General features: G+C 48.1%; 1 protein-coding gene across 1 annotated transcript in view; it reads right to left on the bottom strand.

Annotated features, from left to right (window-relative positions):
- The window catches only part of RHPN1 (rhophilin Rho GTPase binding protein 1), a 118,896-nt gene that overhangs the window by 99,737 nt on the left and 903 nt on the right, over positions 1-18,256 (bottom strand). The window lies entirely within an intron of this gene.

The following is an 18,256-nucleotide window of genomic DNA, read 5'->3' as shown; positions in this document are numbered from 1 at the left end:
CGTCGTTCCAGCAGACCTCAGCAGCCCAGCGTCTGAACTCTGAGGAAAACCACTCGGCTGAGTGTTTCCCCTGGCAAACATTCATCAGCCTGTCCTCAGCCATACGCACCCGATCAGGCTCATCATAAATATGCCCCAGGGCCTCAAAAAATGCATCCACAGTCATACGCTCAGGGGCCGTGGTAGGAAGGGAGAAAGCCCAAGCTTGGGGGGCTCCCCTTAACAGAGACATAATGACCCCCACTCTCTGACTTTCATCCCCAGAAGAGTGTGGTCTTAAGGAAAAAAAAAGCTTACAGCCCTCCTTGAAAACTCTGAAGTCATTTTTATCTCCAGAAAAGGTATCTGGTAACTTCACTGGAGACTCAGGGGAAATTAATGTAACATCCCGAGCCCCCGATGAAAGAACCCCCTGCACAGTGTCGGCGATCAGCTGCTGAGACTGAGCCAGGACTGTTCTCCAAAGAGTTTCTGAGACATCTGCGTCAGATGCTTAACCTGCTCAGAAAGAGTGTGCACAGGATCCATCACACACACAGGTGAATGGGAGCAGAGAAGAAAAAATGGTATGGGTCAGTTATAATGTCAGAGACACCGCACTGCACTTGCTCATAGAGCCAGTGCACGTGTCCTGAGTACAGAAGCAGTGCTAAGAGTTACCTGGGGAGCAGGGCAGCAGAGGTGACCATGCGTGCTTCAGGCTAATAGTGTCAGGGTCCAGTCAGCGCCGGAAAGTAAAGAGGCACGGGACCTGCGGACACTGAAACTGAATAATCTGGCACGGGACCTATGGTCATGTGACTGCAAGGGGGCGGGGCTTAGAGTCCTGTATTCAGATAGGACAGGACACCATACAACAACTCAGAGTCAGGCAAAACAGTGGTCACAGCAGTACGGGCAAACGAGGTACAGAGGCACAAACAGACGGGTAGTCAGACAGAGCCAAAGGTCATACACAAGAGGGCGACGTGGTACCAAGGGGACGAGCAGAGAGGAGTCGGGTCACAAGCAGAGAGTCATACACGAGAGGTAGCGCAGTACAAGAGGGTCAGGCAGAACTCGTAACAGGGACAGAACCGGATCAAAACCAAACAAGCAAGGCAAGATATCAGGCACAAGGCACACGTATACAAGAGGTCACTTAACTCAGCCGAGGGCAGGAGTATAACTGACACCGGACCCAGGTCCAGTGAGCACTAAATAGCCTCCTGCTGCCAGAGAGAGGCAGCACAATTAACCCATAGTCTAACCAGGACGGGTCAAAGCGAAATCCCGTCCTGGATCATGACAAAATTAAGGTTGACAAGCTTCGGTAATAAGAATTGATGTTTTTGGCATTGGAATGGGCACTGTAGGTGTGTTTCCTGTCCTCCACTCCCTGACGACTTTGCTTCCCCATTGACTTGCATTGCGTTTCGTGTTTCAGTCGGACCCCCGACTTTTCCCGATAGTCGGCCGATTTCGTTCGACTCGACTTTTGAGAAAGTCGGGTTTCATGGAACCCGACTCGACCCGAAAAAAGGCAAAGTCGCTCATCTCTACACTGAGGCTGATCTTGCATCTTAGGCCAGTTTCACATGTCAAGATATTTCTGATACCGGAGATACCCATGTCCATGTGTACACGTGGTACATCTGTGTGGCACAAGTGTGGCAACTGTGTGCCGCATCAGTACCACACTGACGGCCGTAGGGGAAGTAGCGCTACAGTAAGCACTGTTCCTCTGCTTGTGGTGCAGAACGCAGCTGTCATTCTCCCTGCTCTGCTGGCAACAGCGCGAGCAGGGAAGAATGAATGAAAAAAAAAAAACGAGGTGGGGTCCTCCTTATATTTTGAACCAACCAGGCAAAACTAACAGGTTTGGACTGCTATTCTCAGGCTGGTAAGGGGCCATGAACATAGCCCCCCCAGCCTAAAAACAGCAGCCTGCAGCTGCCCAGAAAGGGCGCAACTATTAGATGCTGAGGTCACTGAAGTTCATGCCGGCAGTGAACACAGACTCAGTGATGTCACCTCCAGTCACTGAGCCTGTGCGCGCTGCTTCCCATTCACTCCTCAGTAGTAATCTGATTAACCCGTGAGATGGATTTACGCCGTGGGACTTGACTGAGCGCCGGACAGGTCTGGTATATTTTTTTTTTTTTTTACAGGTGATCAATGGCTTCCAGATGGGATTAGCAGTGTAATAAAGATGGAAAAAAAATGTGTGCTGTATTATTTCATTAAAAGACTTTATTCTTACTGTGTGTTTATTTAACCCTTTACTTACTATAGGATTAGTAATGGATAGGAGTCTTATTGAAACCACAATAAGACACCTCTCCATTACTAAGCCAGGATTAATGTCACCTTTCAATAGCAAGGTGACATTAACCCCTTATTACCCCACTTGCCACCAATACAGGGCAAGTGGGAAGAACCTGACAAAGCTCCAGAATAGGCGCATTTAATAGATGCGCCTTTTCTGGGCAGCTGCAGACTGCTGTTTTTAGGCTGGAGGGGACAAGATCAATGGCCAATTACTAGCCTGAGAATAGCAGCCTGCACCTGTATACTTTAATTTTGCCGGGTTGGTTAACAAAATAAGGAGGACCCCACGTCGGTTTGTTTTAATTCATTCTTCCCTGCTCACGCTGTTGCCGGCAAAGCAGGGAGAATAGCGCTTACAGTAGCTGCTTCTTCCCCTGCGGCCGTTCGTGCTCACGGAGGCCAGTGTACACTGTTCTCCATTTGCACGTGTGCAGCACGTGTTGCGGGCCGTGTGTCCGTGTTAAAACGGACATGTCTCAGTGTTTTGCGCACGGACACACGGTCCGTGAAAACACGATGACATCTGAATATACCCATTCATGTGAATGTCTACATGTGTCAGTGTCTCCGGTACGTGAGAACTGTCACTACACGTAACGGAGCCACTGATGTGTGAAACCGGCCTTAGGAAACATCAGATACGCTTGAATTTACTATTGATTTTTGACATGATGTGCTGTAGATTTCCTAGCATGGTGCAATAGTTATTACATGGTTCAGATCATGCTTTTTAACCTTGGACTGTGCAGGGCTCTTCATTTATGTGCTATATAGCCAAGGCTTCTTTTTGGCATGTTGCAGACACTGTTGAGGCTTATGTGCCTATACATATTAGGCCGGGATCACACATGCGAGAAACTCGGACGAGTCTCGCATCTCAATACCCGGCACTGCCGCCTGCACTCGGGAGCGGAGTGTGCGGCCGCATAGAAATACATGGAGCTGAACACTCCACTCCCGAGTGCCGGTGGCAGTGCCGGGTATTGAGATGCGAGACTCGTCCGAGTTTCTCGCGTGTGTGATCCCGGCCTTATGGTGATTGTTTGCTAATGCAATTATAACCACAAATAAATGGTGGGTAGATTATATATATACCTGTCCATAGAATCATAGAATCGTAGAGTTGGAAGGGACCTCCTGGGCCATCTGGTCCAACCCCCTGCTCAAAGCAGGATTCGCTAAATCATCCCAGTCAGATGTCTGTCCAGCCTCTGTTTGAAGACTTCCACTGAAGGAGAACTCACCACTTCTCGTGGCAGCCTGTTCCACACATTGATCACTCTAACTGTCAAAAAGTTTTTTCTAATATCTAATCTGTGTCTCCTCCCATTCAGTTTCATCCCATTGCTTCTAGTCTTTCCTTGTGCAAATGTGAATGAAGTTGATCCTTCTACAATGTGACAGCCCTTTAGATATTTGTAGACAGCTATTAAGTCTCCTCTCAGTCTTCTCTTTTGCAAACTAAACAATCCCAAATCCTGCAACCTTTCCTCATAAGACAGGGTTTGCAGACCGGTCACCATTCTGGTCGCTCTTTTCTGAACTTGCTCCAGTTTGTTGATGTCTTTTTTAAAATGTGGTGCCCAAAACTGGACACAATATTCCAGATGAGGTCTGACCAAAGAGGAGTAGAGGGCAATAATGACTTCACGTGATCTAGACTGTATGCTTCTGTTAATACATCCTAGAATTGCATTTGCCTTTTTTGCTGATGCATCACAATGTTGACTCATATTCAGTCGATCTATTAGTATACCCAAGTCTTTTTCACATGTGCTGTTGCTTAGGCCTATTCCTCCCATTCTATATATGCTTTTTTCATTTTTATTTCTATCCCTCCTAGCTTTGTGTCATCAGCAAATTTAATCAGTTTACCCTCAATTCCTTCATCTAAATCGTTGATAAAGATGTTGAACAATACAGGGCCCAGGACAGAGCCCTGTGGTACCCCACTTGAGACATTCTTCCAACTGGATGCGCAGCCATTTACGACCACTCTTTGGGTCCGATCACTAAGCCAGTTATGAATCCACCTAACAGTTGCCTTGTCCATTCCATACTTAGTCATTTTTTCAATAAGGATTGTAAGAGAGACTTTGTCAAATGCTTTGCTGAAGTCAAGATATACTATATCTACAGCATTTTCTTGATCCACCCAATCAGTGATACCGTCATAGAAGGAAATTAAGTTAGTCTGACATGACTTATTAGTTACAAACCCATGCTGACTCTGTTTAATCACTTCATTCTTATCCAGGTATTGACATACATGTTGTTTAATAATTTGTTCAAAGATCTTTCCTGGTATAGAAGTCAGACTCACCGGCCTATAGTTTCCTGGGTCCACCTTCTTCCCCTTTTTGAAGATAGGAACAACATTTGCTCTTCTCCAGTCTTCTGGCACTTCTCCTGTTCTCCAAGAATTTTCAAAGATTATGGAGAGGGGTTCAAAAATTTCTTCTGCTATCTCCTTCAGTACTCTGGGGTGTAATTCATCTGGACCTGGAGACTTGAATTCATTTAGGTTAGCTAAGTGTTTCCTCACTATCTTTCTGTTTATAGATATCCTGGATTCTTCCATTCCCTTAATAGGACAGTGAATAACAGTTGATGTTACATTTCCTTTCTGAGAGAAAACAGATGCAAAATATGAATTTAAAAGTTCAGCCTTCTCAACATCCTGTCTTACCATTTCATCATTTTCATCCTGTAAAAATCCTATAGCATCTTTGACTTTTCTTTTACTTTTGATATATCCCCAAAATCCTTTATTATTGCTTTTGACATCTCTTGCAAGCCTCAATTCATTTTCAGCTTTAGCTAATCTGATTTGTGCCCTGCAGGTTCTGCAGACAGCATTATATTCTTCTTTAGATATGCCTCCCTCTTTCCATTTTATAAACATTTTTTTCTTCCTTTTTAGCATGTGCTTAAGTTCTGTGTTCATCCATCCTGGTTTCCTTAAATGCTTCCTATTCTTCCCTCTTTTCGGAATTGTTAACAACTGTGCTTTGAGAATTTCATTTTTCAAGATTTCCCATCCTTCCTGGACATTTTTGTCTTTAAGGATATCCAGCCATTGGATCCCTCCAATTTCTTTCTGAATCCCTTAAAATCTGCCTTTCTGAAATCTAACCTTGACGTCTGAGTCTTCACAGGTCTTATTCCTCTAGTTATCCAAAATTCTAAAATAGCATGGTCACTACCTCCTAGGGTCCCAGCCACTTTTACCTCCTCAACCATTTCCTCCCTGTTTATAAGGATTAGATCCAAGGTAGCAGTTCCCCTTGTTTTCTCCCCTATCTTTTGGAAGATAAAGTTGTCAGCAAGAGAGGATAAGAATTTCCTTGACCTGTTAGTTTTGCCTGAGAGAGATTCCCAACAAGTGTCTGGATAGTTGAAATCTCCCATGACAACTATGTCATATTTTTTGGAGAACTTGGCCATTTGATGCCTAAAGAGTTCATCCATATCTTCAGCTTGCACAGGCGGCCTGTAGTAAATGCCTACAATGGTGTCCTTTCCATTGTTCTGTCCTTGTATTCTTACCCAAACAGTTTCCACAGAACTCCCAGTCTCTGAAGCTTCAATCTCTGTGCAGATATACGCGTTTCTGACATACAATGCGACACCTCCTCCTCGTTTATCAAGTCTGTTTCTTGCAAATAAGTTGTATCCTTCTAGTCTTGTATTCCAATCATGTGTGTTGTCCCAAGTTTCAGTGATTCCAATGACATCATATTTCTTTTCCTGTGTTAGTAGTTCCAATTCTCCTTTTTTGTTGCCCATGTTTTGTGCATTAGTATAGAAACATTTTAGTTTGTGATTGGTTTCTCTTTCTCCAATATTTTTATTAATTAGATTCTTTCGTCTTTGTTCTTCCTTTCCACTTCTAATAGCAGAGTTCTCAATAGCATTTGTCAGGTGTTTGGCTTTTTCTGGTCTTTTGCTTCCCTTCCCACATTGTTCTAGTTTAAAGCTCTCCTTACAAGTGTAGCAAGGCGACTTCCAAATACATGCTTACCAGTCTTCGTAAGGTGCACCCCATCTCTAGCAAGTAGTCCATCGTATAAGTAGTTCACTCCGTGATCCAGAAATCCAAATCGTTGCTGACGGCACCATCGACGTAGCCAGTTGTTCACCTGCAGAATCTTATTCCACCTCCTTGTTCCATGGCCATCCACTGGGAGGATGGAAGAGAAGACCACCTGCGCTCCCAGTTCTTTCACTTTCTTGCCTAAGTCTTCAAAGTCTCTGCAGATGGTTTCCAGGTCGTTTCTTGCAGTGTCATTTGTCCCCACATGTAGTAGCAGGAATGGGTAGTCATCTGTAGGTCTGAAGAGTCCTGATATCCTGTCAGACACATCTTTAATTTTTGCACCTGGAAGACAACACATTTCTCTTGTAGTTATATCTGGTCTGCAGATAGCGGCCTCTGTTCCTCTCAACAGGGAATCCCCCATGACCACCACTCTCCGTTTCTTCTTCACAACATTTTTCTTTCTCCATCCAGGAGGACTCTGAAGGCGTACAAGGTTGCTGCTTGTTGGCAAAGTCTTATCCTGATGTATTTCTTCATCGTTTTCCTGTGTGAGAGCCTGGTACTGGTTCCTGAGCAGTATGGGTGCTGACTGCCTCCTGATCCTCCTGCTTCTCTGGGTCACATGTCTCCATTCCTCTGTTTCTTCAGGTGCACTTCGAATTTCTTCTCTTTCTGTAACATGAAGAGATAATTCTGCTCTGTCCAAGAACTCTTCACCTTCCTTATTGATCTTCAACGTAGCTAACCTCTCTTCCAGATTTTGCAACTTTTCCTCCAACAGGGACACAAGCTGCATTTGTGGCATGTGAAGTTTGGCTTTTCCACTGGTAAATCTGTGAACGTGTAGCAAGAAATGCAGCTCACCAAATGGCTCCTGGCCTCTTCCATCTTGAGATTTCTTAAAAACGATGAAAGATGAGCCAAAATTCGGCCACGGCCAAAACCCAGTGATCGTTGAGCTCGCGGAGACTCTTCACTTATCCCAGAAGGCACTGGGAATATGCAAATGATCTCCTCAAGACTCTTCCCCTGGTTTTCCGATTTCCTCTTTCCATATGTGTATACAGTAGGGTGACCGGATCTCATATGGGGGGGAAAAAATGTCAGAATCTTGTCCGTCTGGACCCCACAAAACGATTCCCCTTTCCAGATATTGAGATAGCCAAAATTTGAGCTCGATCAAACGACGTTAACCCGTGCCGCTCGTCGCTCAAAGTTTGAAAAAATCCAAATTGAGGTATTTTAAGATTTAGGTATTTTGCATAGTCTGTTAGACTATAAAGAATGTGACAACATTGCAGAAATAGCCCTGAGCAAATTTTCGAACCATTTGTGGTATTTGAATGCAGAGTTGGTGGGATTATCGTTTTTTGATCCCACCATTACAGACAATGAAAAGTTGTTAATGGCTAATAAATTGCTCAGTAGCACAGATGAACCATCAGAGCACGCTAACCTACATGAGTTGATAATTTTACATAGTTATCTAATCTATTCTAGAGCTTTTGTTAAAGTAGTTTTTGAAACGTCAGAATATAATGCTCGGCATTTGCTTACAACTTGCAGGACATATTGCTTTTGTTCTTCATCTTTTGTCAGAAGGTCGTTAAAGTCGGTTACTTCCTACCTCTTTTAATTTTTCTTTCCTAACTTTTGGCTTTACAACCCTAGCGTGCTCTGATGGTTCATCTGTGCTACTGAGCAATTTATTAGCCATTAACAACTTTTCATTGTCTATAATGGTGGGATCAAAAAACGATAATCCCACCAACTCTGCATTCAAATACCACAAATGGTTCGAAAATTTGCTCAGGGCTATTTCTGCAATGTTGTTGTCACATTCTTTATAGTCTAACAGACTATGCAAAATACCTAAATCTTAAAATACCTCAATTTGGATTTTTTTCAAACTTTGAGCGACGAGCGGCACGGGTTAACGTCGTTTGATCGAGCTCAAATTTTGGCTCTCTCAATATCTGGAAAGGGGAATCGTTTTGTGGGGTCCAGACGGACAAAATTCCAACATCGATTTTTTGCGGTCACCCTAGTATACAGTTATGCTCAAAAGTTTACTTACCTCGGCAGAATTTTTTGCTTTCTGATGTTATTTGTAAGGTTTTTTTGCATCCCAAACAATTTTCCTGGCATTTGTCACAAGTCACAGGTGAGGATGTTACCTTTAGTAGACATTCAAACCCATTTGTGTCAACTTCTGTGCATGTTATCAGGCCAAAATCTCCAAGGAATGTGAACTTTGGATCAGGGTCATTTGGATGTTTTGGATTGTCATTATGATTTATAAAGAGAAAACACAGTAGTCTGACAATAAATGGCTCCACCCAACCACTGACCACGAGTGGAGAAAAAGGTTTGGCGTTATCATTTATATTCTCTGAAAAAACGGCCAAGAAAGCAGAAATTCTGCCGGGGTATGTAAACTTTTGAGCACAAGTGTATATCAACAAGATGAGATAGCCATCTTCTATCTATGATTCTTTGCATGATCTTATCTTTGGTTGTTTCAACTATGAAGCTTTGACTGAGCTGCTCGGCAATGTCTGTTTGAAGTGTCCCAAGGTCCTTTTTTGCTTTTTTTTCTTTTGGCGTGTAAGCATCTGATACACCTTATAGGTTTATTCATGCTCCAATTATTTGGACAAATCTGTAGGAGCAAGAGCATTAACCCCCTTACCGACATGGGACATATATTTAAGCCGATGTCAGACTCCTCTTTAATGATGGCTCCGAAGGTGAACCCACATCTTTCCCAGGACATGCCAGCTGTTTTGAACAGCACTGAATGTGTGTATCAGACTCGGTAGTTGAGCCTCACTACCTGGCATAAACCCGCTCTGTTACACCAATCGCTCCTGTTTAAATGCCGCTCCAGTAGATGGCAGCCTTACAAAGCTCTCACAACCTGTTACCCTCCATTACCGCTCTGCTCCAGTAGATGGCAGCCTTACAAAGCTCTCACAACCTGTTACCCTCCATTACCGCTCTGCTCCAGTAGATGGCAGCCTTACAAAGCTCTCACAACCTGTTACCCTCCACTATCGCTCTGCTCCAGTAGATGGCAGCATTACAAAGCTCTCACAACCTGTTACCCTCCACTACCGCTCTGCTCCAGTAGATGGCAGCATTACAAAGCTCTCACAACCTGTTACCCTCCACTACCACTCTGCTCCAGTAAATGGCAGCCTTTCAAAGCTCTCCCAACCTGTTACCCTCCATTACTGCTCTGCTCTAGTAGATGGCAGCCTTACAAAGCTCTCAGAACCTGTTACCCTCCACTACCGCTCTGCTCCAGTAAATGGCAGCATTACAAAGCTCTCACAACCTGTTACCCTCCATTACTGCTCTGCTCCAGTGGATGGCAGCCTTACAAAGCTCTCACAACCTGTTACCCTCCACTATCGCTCTGCTCCAGTAGATGGCAGCCTTACAAAGCTCTCACAACCTGTTACCCTCCACTATCGCTCTGCTCCAGTAGATGGCAGCATTACAAAGCTCTCACAACCTGTTACCCTCCATTACTGCTCTGCTCCAGTAGATGGCAGCATTACAAAGCTCTCACAACCTGTTACCCTCCATTACTGCTCTGCTCCAGTAGATGGCAGCATTACAAAGCTCTCACAACCTGTTACCCTCCACTGTCGCTCTGCTCCAGTAGATGGCAGCATTACAAAGCTCTCACAACCTGTTACCCTCCACTATCGCTCTGCTCCAGTAGATGGCAGCATTACAAAGCTCTCACAACCTGTTACCCTCCACTATCGCTCTGCTCCAGTAGATGGCAGCCTTACAAAGCTCTCACAACCTGTTACCCTCCACTATCGCTCTGCTCCAGTAGATGGCAGCATTACAAAGCTCTCACAACCTGTTACCCTCCACTATCGCTCTCCTCCAGTAGATGGCAGCCTTACAAAGCTCTCACAACCTGTTACCCTCCACTATCGCTCTGCTCCAGTAGATGGCAGCATTACAAAGCTCTCACAACCTGTTACCCTCCATTACCGCTCTGCTCCAGTAGATGGCAGCATTACAAAGCTCTCACAACCTGTTACACTCCATTACTGCTCTGCTCCAGTAGATGGCAGCCTTACAAAGCTCTCACAACCTGTTACCCTCCACTATCGCTCTGCTCCAGTAGATGGCAGCCTTACAAAGCTCTCACAACCTGTTACCCTCCACTGTCGCTCTCCTCCAGTAGATGGCAGCATTACAAAGCTCTCACAACCTGTTACCCTCCATTACCGCTCTGCTCCAGTAGATGGCAGCATTACAAAGCTCTCACAACCTGTTACCATCCACTATCGCTCTGCTCCAGTAGATGGCAGCCTTACAAAGCTCTCACAACCTGTTACCCTCCACTGTCGCTCTCCTCCAGTAGATGGCAGCATTACAAAGCTCTCACAACCTGTTACCCTCCACTATCGCTCTCCTCCAGTAGATGGCAGCCTTACAAAGCTCTTACAACCTGTTACCCTCCATTACCGCTCTGCTCCAGTAGATGGCAGCATTACAAAGCTCTCACAACCTGTTACCCTCCACTATTGCTCTGCTCCAGTAGATGGCAGCATTACAAAGCTCTCACAACCTGTTACCCTCCACTATCGCTCTGCTCCAGTAGATGGCAGCCTTACAAAGCTCTCACAACCTGTTACCCTCCACTGTCGCTCTGCTCCAGTAGATGGCAGCATTACAAAGCTCTCACAACCTGTTACCCTCCACTATTGCTCTGCTCCAGTAGATGGCAGCATTACAAAGCTCTCACAACCTGTTACCCTCCACTATCGCTCTGCTCCAGTAGATGGCAGCATTACAAAGCTCTCACAACCTGTTACCCTCCATTACCGCTCTGCTCCAGTAGATGGCAGCATTACAAAGCTCTCACAACCTGTTACCCTCCACTATCGCTCTGCTCCAGTAGATGGCAGCATTACAAAGCTCTCACAACCTGTTACCCTCCACTATCGCTCTGCTCCAGTATATGGCAGCATTACAAAGCTCTCACAACCTGTTACCCTCCACTATCGCTCTGCTCCAGTAGATGGCAGCCTTACAAAGCTCTCACAACCTGTTACTCTCCACTATCGCTCTGCTCCAGTAGATGGCAGCATTACAAAGCTCTCACAACCTGTTACCCTCCATATATCGCTCTGCTCCAGTAGATGGCAGCATTACAAAGCTCTCACAACCTGTTACCCTCCACTATCGCTCTCCTCCAGTAGATGGCAGCCTTACAACGCTCTCACAACCTGTTACCCTCCACTATCGCTCTGCTCCAGTAGATGGCAGCATTACAAAGCTCTCACAACCTGTTACCCTCCACTATTGCTCTGCTCCAGTAGATGGCAGCATTACAAAGCTCTCACAACCTGTTACCCTCCACTATCGCTCTGCTCCAGTAGATGGCAGCCTTACAAAGCTCTTACAACCTGTTACCCTCCATTACCGCTCTGCTCCAGTAGATGGCAGCATTACAAAGCTCTCACAACCTGTTACCCTCCACTATCGCTCTGTTCCAGTAGATGGCAGCATTACAAAGCTCTCACAACCTGTTACCCTCCATTACCGCTCTGCTCCAGTAGATGGCAGCATTACAAAGCTCTCACAACCTGTTACCCTCCACTATCGCTCTGCTCCAGTAGATGGCAGCCTTACAAAGCTCTCACAACCTGTTACCCTCCACTGTCACTCTGCTCCAGTAGATGGCAGCATTACAAAGCTCTCACAACCTGTTACCCTCCATTACTGCTCTGCTCCAGTAGATGGCAGCATTACAAAGCTCTCACAACCTGTTACCCTCCACTATCGCTCTGCTCCAGTAGATGGCAGCCTTACAAAGCTCTCACAACCTGTTACTCTCCACTATCGCTCTGCTCCAGTAGATGGCAGCATTACAAAGCTCTCACAACCTGTTACCCTCCACTGTCGCTCTGCTCCAGTAAATGGCAGCATTACAAAGCTCTCACAACCTGTTACCCTCCACTATCGCTCTGCTCCAGTAGATGGCAGCCTTACAAAGCTCTCACAACCTGTTACCCTCCACTGTCACTCTGCTCCAGTAGATGGCAGCATTACAAAGCTCTCACAACCTGTTATCCTCCACTGTCACTCTGCTCCAGTAGATGGCAGCATTACAAAGCTCTCACAACCTGTTACCCTCCACTATCGCTCTGCTCCAGTAGATGGCAGCCTTACAAAGCTCTCACAACCTGTTACTCTCCACTATCGCTCTGCTCCAGTAGATGGCAGCCTTACAACGCTCTCACAACCTGTTACCCTCCACTATCGCTCTGCTCCAGTAGATGGCAGCATTACAAAGCTCTCACAACATGTTACCCTCCACTATCGCTCTGCTCCAGTAGATGGCAGCATTACAAAGCTCTCACAACCTGTTACCCTCCACTATCGCTCTGCTCCAGTAGATGGCAGCATTACAAAGCTCTCACAACCTGTTACCATCCATTACTGCTCTGCTCCAGTAGATGGCAGCATTACAAAGCTCTCACAACCTGTTACCTTCCACTACCGCTCTGCTCCAGTAGATGGCAGCATTACAAAGCTCTCACAACCTGTTACCCTCCATTACCGCTCTGCTCCAGTAGATGGCAGCATTACAAAGCTCTCACAACCTGTTACCCTCCATTACCGCTCTGCTCCAGTAGATGGCAGCATTACAAAGCTCTCACAACCTGTTACCCTCCACTATCGCTCTGCTCCAGTAGATGGCAGCATTACAAAGCTCTCACAACCTGTTACCCTCCATTACCGCTCTGCTCCAGTAGATGGCAGCATTACAAAGCTCTCACAACTCGTTACCCTCCACTGTCGCTCTGCTCCAGCAGATGGCAGCATTACAAAGCTCTCACAACCTGTTACCTTCCACTACCGCTGTGCTCCAGTAGATGGCAGCATTACAAAGCTCTCACAACCTGTTACCCTCCACTATCGCTCTGCTCCAGTAGATGGCAGCATTACAAAGCTCTCACAACCTGTTACCCTCCACTATCGCTCTGCTCCAGTAGATGGCAGCATTACAAAGCTCTCACAACTCGTTACCCTCCTCTATCGCTCTGCTCCAGCAGATGGCAGCCTTTTGCTGCCGGAGGGAGCGCGGCTGATCGCGGCCGGGTATCAGCCGATTCTCACAGTTGACACCCGGCACTAAGTGACTTTAACCCCCGGCACACTGCTATCAAACATGATCGCAGCGTCTCTGATGACAGTGTGCACAGTGTGCAGCACTGACAGCTTATATAGCATGCAGATCTGAATATCATATAAGCGATCAGCCTGCACAAAATGAGTGTCCCATAGTGGGACAAAGTGTAAAAGTTAGGCCGGGGTCACACTAACCGACGCAAAATACGGTCAGTATTTAACATGCGTAATACGGATGAATGGCCCCTAAACCGTGCTCCGTATGTCATCCGTAATCAAGGCGCGGTCACGTATTTTGTGCATGTAATCATCCGTATGTAATCTGTATGGCAAGATTTTCTCGCAGGCTTGCAAAATGGACATATAATGGAGCCCAATGACAGGGTTTCTAACAGAAACCAAAGGATATAGACACATATATATGTATATCTATATATATATATATTCTGTGTCTATATCTATTCTTTGGTTTCTTTATTAAACCTGTCAGTGTGAGTTTACTGTATCGTGCACTGAATTGCCGGCTTTGCTAAAAGACACCGGGTGCGTATTTCTCGCAGGTCACACGTCTGGTCCGTGTGTAATCCGTATTTTTTGCGCACCCATAGACTTGCATTGGCGTACTACGGGCAGCATGCTGCGATTAGCACGGAGCGTAGAATACGGATGTGAAATATACGGCTGGTGCGAGGGACCCCATAGAGAATCATTGGTCCGTGTGTAATGCGTGCTTTTAGCGCCTCTCACTCGGCCGTATTCCTCGCCAGTGTGACCCCGGCCTTACAATTAAATACATTTTTTTTTAAATAATTGTAAAAATATTTTAAAAATAATAATAAAAAAAATCAATATTTGTATAAAAAAAAAAAAAAAAAAAAAAAACAACTATAAAAGTGCACATATTTGGTATCACCGCGTCCGTAACAACCCAACGTATAAAACTGTCCGACTAGTTAACCACTTCAGTGGACACCGTTAAAAAAACAAGGCAAAAAAAATGCTTTATCATCATACCACCGAACAAAAAGTGGAATAACACGCAATCAAAAAGACGGATAGAAATAAACATGGTACCGCTGAAAACGTCAGCCTGTTGCGCAAAAAGCGAGCTGCCATACACTGGAAAAATAAAAAGTTATAGATCGCAGAATAAAGCGATGCAAAAATATTTTTTTCTATAAAATAGTTTTTATTGTATAAAAGTGCCAAAACATAAAAAAATGATATAAATGAGGTAAAGGGTTAATCATGAGGCATCTATAAAATCAGGTGTGATCACTTGTAATTGGCTAAGAAACATGACATTAGTGTGGCTGTCACCTTTAGGGTGAGTACACAGTGCGGATTGAGCTGCGGATTTTTCTGCGCGGATTTGCAGGTAAAACTGCAGGTAAAGTGACCTGCGTTTTGCCTGCGGCTTGACACCTGGACAATGGAACAGATGTCAAACCGCTGCGGAATCTGCAGAAAGAATTGACATGCTGCGGATTTAAAACCGCAGCAAATCTGCACGGAATAAATCCGCAGCATGTGCACTGCGGATTTGAAATTTCATTGATTTGCATTGTACTGTACAATGCTTGCGGACCTGCTGCGGATCGGCACTAAAATCTGCACCGTGTGCACATACCCTTACACAATATAAGACACAGAGTCCACCATACACAACACCAGACCCTGAGCACCGCCCAAACACATCACCAGACTCAGAATGCCCCCTACATACACAAGACCCTGAGCACCCCCTCTATAGCGCCAACATATTCCACAGCATTTTACATTATAGAATACATCACCAGACACAGAGCGCCCCCCCCATACACATCACCAGACACAGAGCGCCCCCCCCATACACATCACCAGACACAGAGCGCCCCCCCATACACATCACCAGACACAGAGCGCCCCCCCCATACACATCACCAGACACAGAGCGCCCCCCCCCCATACACATCACCAGACACAGAGCGCCCCCCCCCATACACATCACCAGACACAGAGCGCCCCCCCCCATACACATCACCAGACACAGAGCGCCCCCCCCCATACACATCACCAGACACAGAGCGCCCCCCCCCATACACATCACCAGACACAGAGCGCCCCCCCCCATACACATCACCAGACACAGAGCGCCCCCCCCCATACACATCACCAGACACAGAGCGCCCCCCCCCATACACATCACCAGACACAGAGCGCCCCCCCCCATACACATCACCAGACACAGAGCGCCCCCCCCATACACATCACCAGACACAGAGCGCCCCCCCCCATACACATCACCAGACACAGAGCGCCCCCCCCCATACACATCACCAGACACAGAGCGCCCCCCCCCATACACATCACCAGACACAGAGCGCCCCCCCCCCATACACATCACCAGACACAGAGCGCCCCCCCCATACACATCACCAGACACAGAGCGCCCCCCCCATACACATCACCAGACACAGAGCGCCCCCCCCATACACATCACCAGACACAGAGCGCCCCCCTCATACACATCACCAGACACAGAGCGCCCCCCTCATACACATCACCAGACACAGAGCGCCCCCCTCATACACATCACCAGACACAGAGCGCCCCCCTCATACACATCACCAGACACAGAGCGCCCCCCTCATACACATCACCAGACACAGAGCGCCCCCCTCATACACATCACCAGACACAGAGCGCCCCCCTCATACACATCACCAGACACAGAGCGCCCCCCTCATACACATCACCAGACACAGAGCGCCCCCCTCATACACATCACCAGACACAGAGCGCCCCCCCCATACACATCACCAGACACAGAGCGCCCCCCTCATACACATCACCAGACACAGAGCGCCCCCCTCATACACATCACCAGACACAGAGCGCCCCCCTCATACACATCACCAGACACAGAGCGCCCCCCCCATACACATCACCAGACACAGAGCGCCCCCCCATACACAGAGCGCCCCCCCCATACACATCACCAGACACAGAGCGCCCCTCATACACATCACCAGTCACAGAGCGCCCCCCCCATACACAGAGAGCCCCCCCCATACACAGAGCGCCCCCCCCATACACATCACCAGACACAGAGCGCCCCCCCCATACACAGAGAGCCCCCCCCATACACAGAGCGCCCCCCCATACACATCACCAGACACAGAGCGCCCCCCCCATACACAGAGCGCCCCCCCCATACACAGAGAGCCCCCCCATACACATCACCAGACACAGAGCGCCCCCCCATACACATCACCAGACACAGAGCGCCCCCCCATACACATCACCAGACACAGAGCGCCCCTCATACACATCACCAGTCACAGAGCGCCCCCCCATACACATCACCAGACACAGAGCGCCCCCCCCATACACAGAGCGTCCCCCCCATACACAGAGCGCCCCCTCATACACATCACCAGACACAGAGCGCCCCCCCCATACACAGAGAGCCCCCCCATACACAGAGCGCCCCCCTCATACACATCACCAGACACAGAGCGCCCCCCCCATACACATCACCAGACACAGAGCGCCCCCCCCCATACACATCACCAGACACAGAGCGCCCCTCATACACATCACCAGTCACAGAGCGCCCCCCCCATACACAGAGCGCCCCCCATACACAGAGCGCCCCTCATACACATCACCAGTCACAGAGCGCCCCCCCCATACACAGAGCGCCCCCCATACACAGAGCGCCCCCCCATACACATCACCAGACACAGAGCGCCCCCCCATACACAGAGAGCCCCCCCCATACACATCACCAGACACAGAGCGCCCCCCCATACACAGAGCGCCCCCCCATACACAGAGAGCCCCCCCCATACACATCACCAGACACAGAGCGCCCCCCCCATACACAGAGCGCCCCCCCATACACATCACCAGACACAGAGCGCCCCCCCATACACAGAGCGCCCCCCCCATACACATCACCAGACACAGAGCGCCCCCCCCATACACAGAGCGCCCCCCCCATACACAGAGCGCCCCCCCCATACACATCACCAGACACAGAGCGCCCCCCCCATACACATCACCAGACACAGAGCGCCCCTCATACACATCACCAGTCACAGAGCGCCCCTCATACACATCACCAGTCACAGAGCGCCCCTCATACACATCACCAGACACAGAGCGCCCCCCCCATACACAGAGCGCCCCCCCATACACATCACCAGACACAGAGCGCCCCCCCATACACAGAGCGCCCCCCCCATACACATCACCAGACACAGAGCACCCCCCCCATACACAGAGCGCCCCCCCCATACACAGAGCGCCCCCCCCATACACATCACCAGACACAGAGCGCCCCCCCCATACACATCACCAGACACAGAGCGCCCCTCATACACATCACCAGTCACAGAGCGCCCCTCATACACATCACCAGACACAGAGCGCCCCTCATACACATCACCAGACACAGAGCGCCCCTCATACACATCACCAGTCACAGAGCGCCCCCCCCATACAGAGAGCCCCCCCCATACACACCACCAGACACAGAGCGCCCCCCCCCATACACAGAGAGCCCCCCCCATACACATCACCAGTCACAGAGCGCCCCCCCATACACATCACCAGACACAGAGCGCCCCCCCCATACACAGAGCGCCCCCCCATACACATCACCAGACACAGAGCGCCCCCCCCATACACAGAGCGCCCCCCCATACACATCACCAGACACAGAGCGCCCCCCCCCATACACAGAGA

The sequence above is a fragment of the Dendrobates tinctorius genome, unplaced genomic scaffold (genome assembly GCF_039654945.1).
Source record: "Dendrobates tinctorius isolate UK_male_01 unplaced genomic scaffold, ASM3965494v1 ptg000055l, whole genome shotgun sequence".
NCBI classification, from domain to species: domain Eukaryota; kingdom Metazoa; phylum Chordata; class Amphibia; order Anura; family Dendrobatidae; genus Dendrobates; species Dendrobates tinctorius.
The sequence above is the reverse complement of the archived record's forward strand: the minus strand, read 5'-3'. Positions and strand labels throughout refer to the sequence as shown.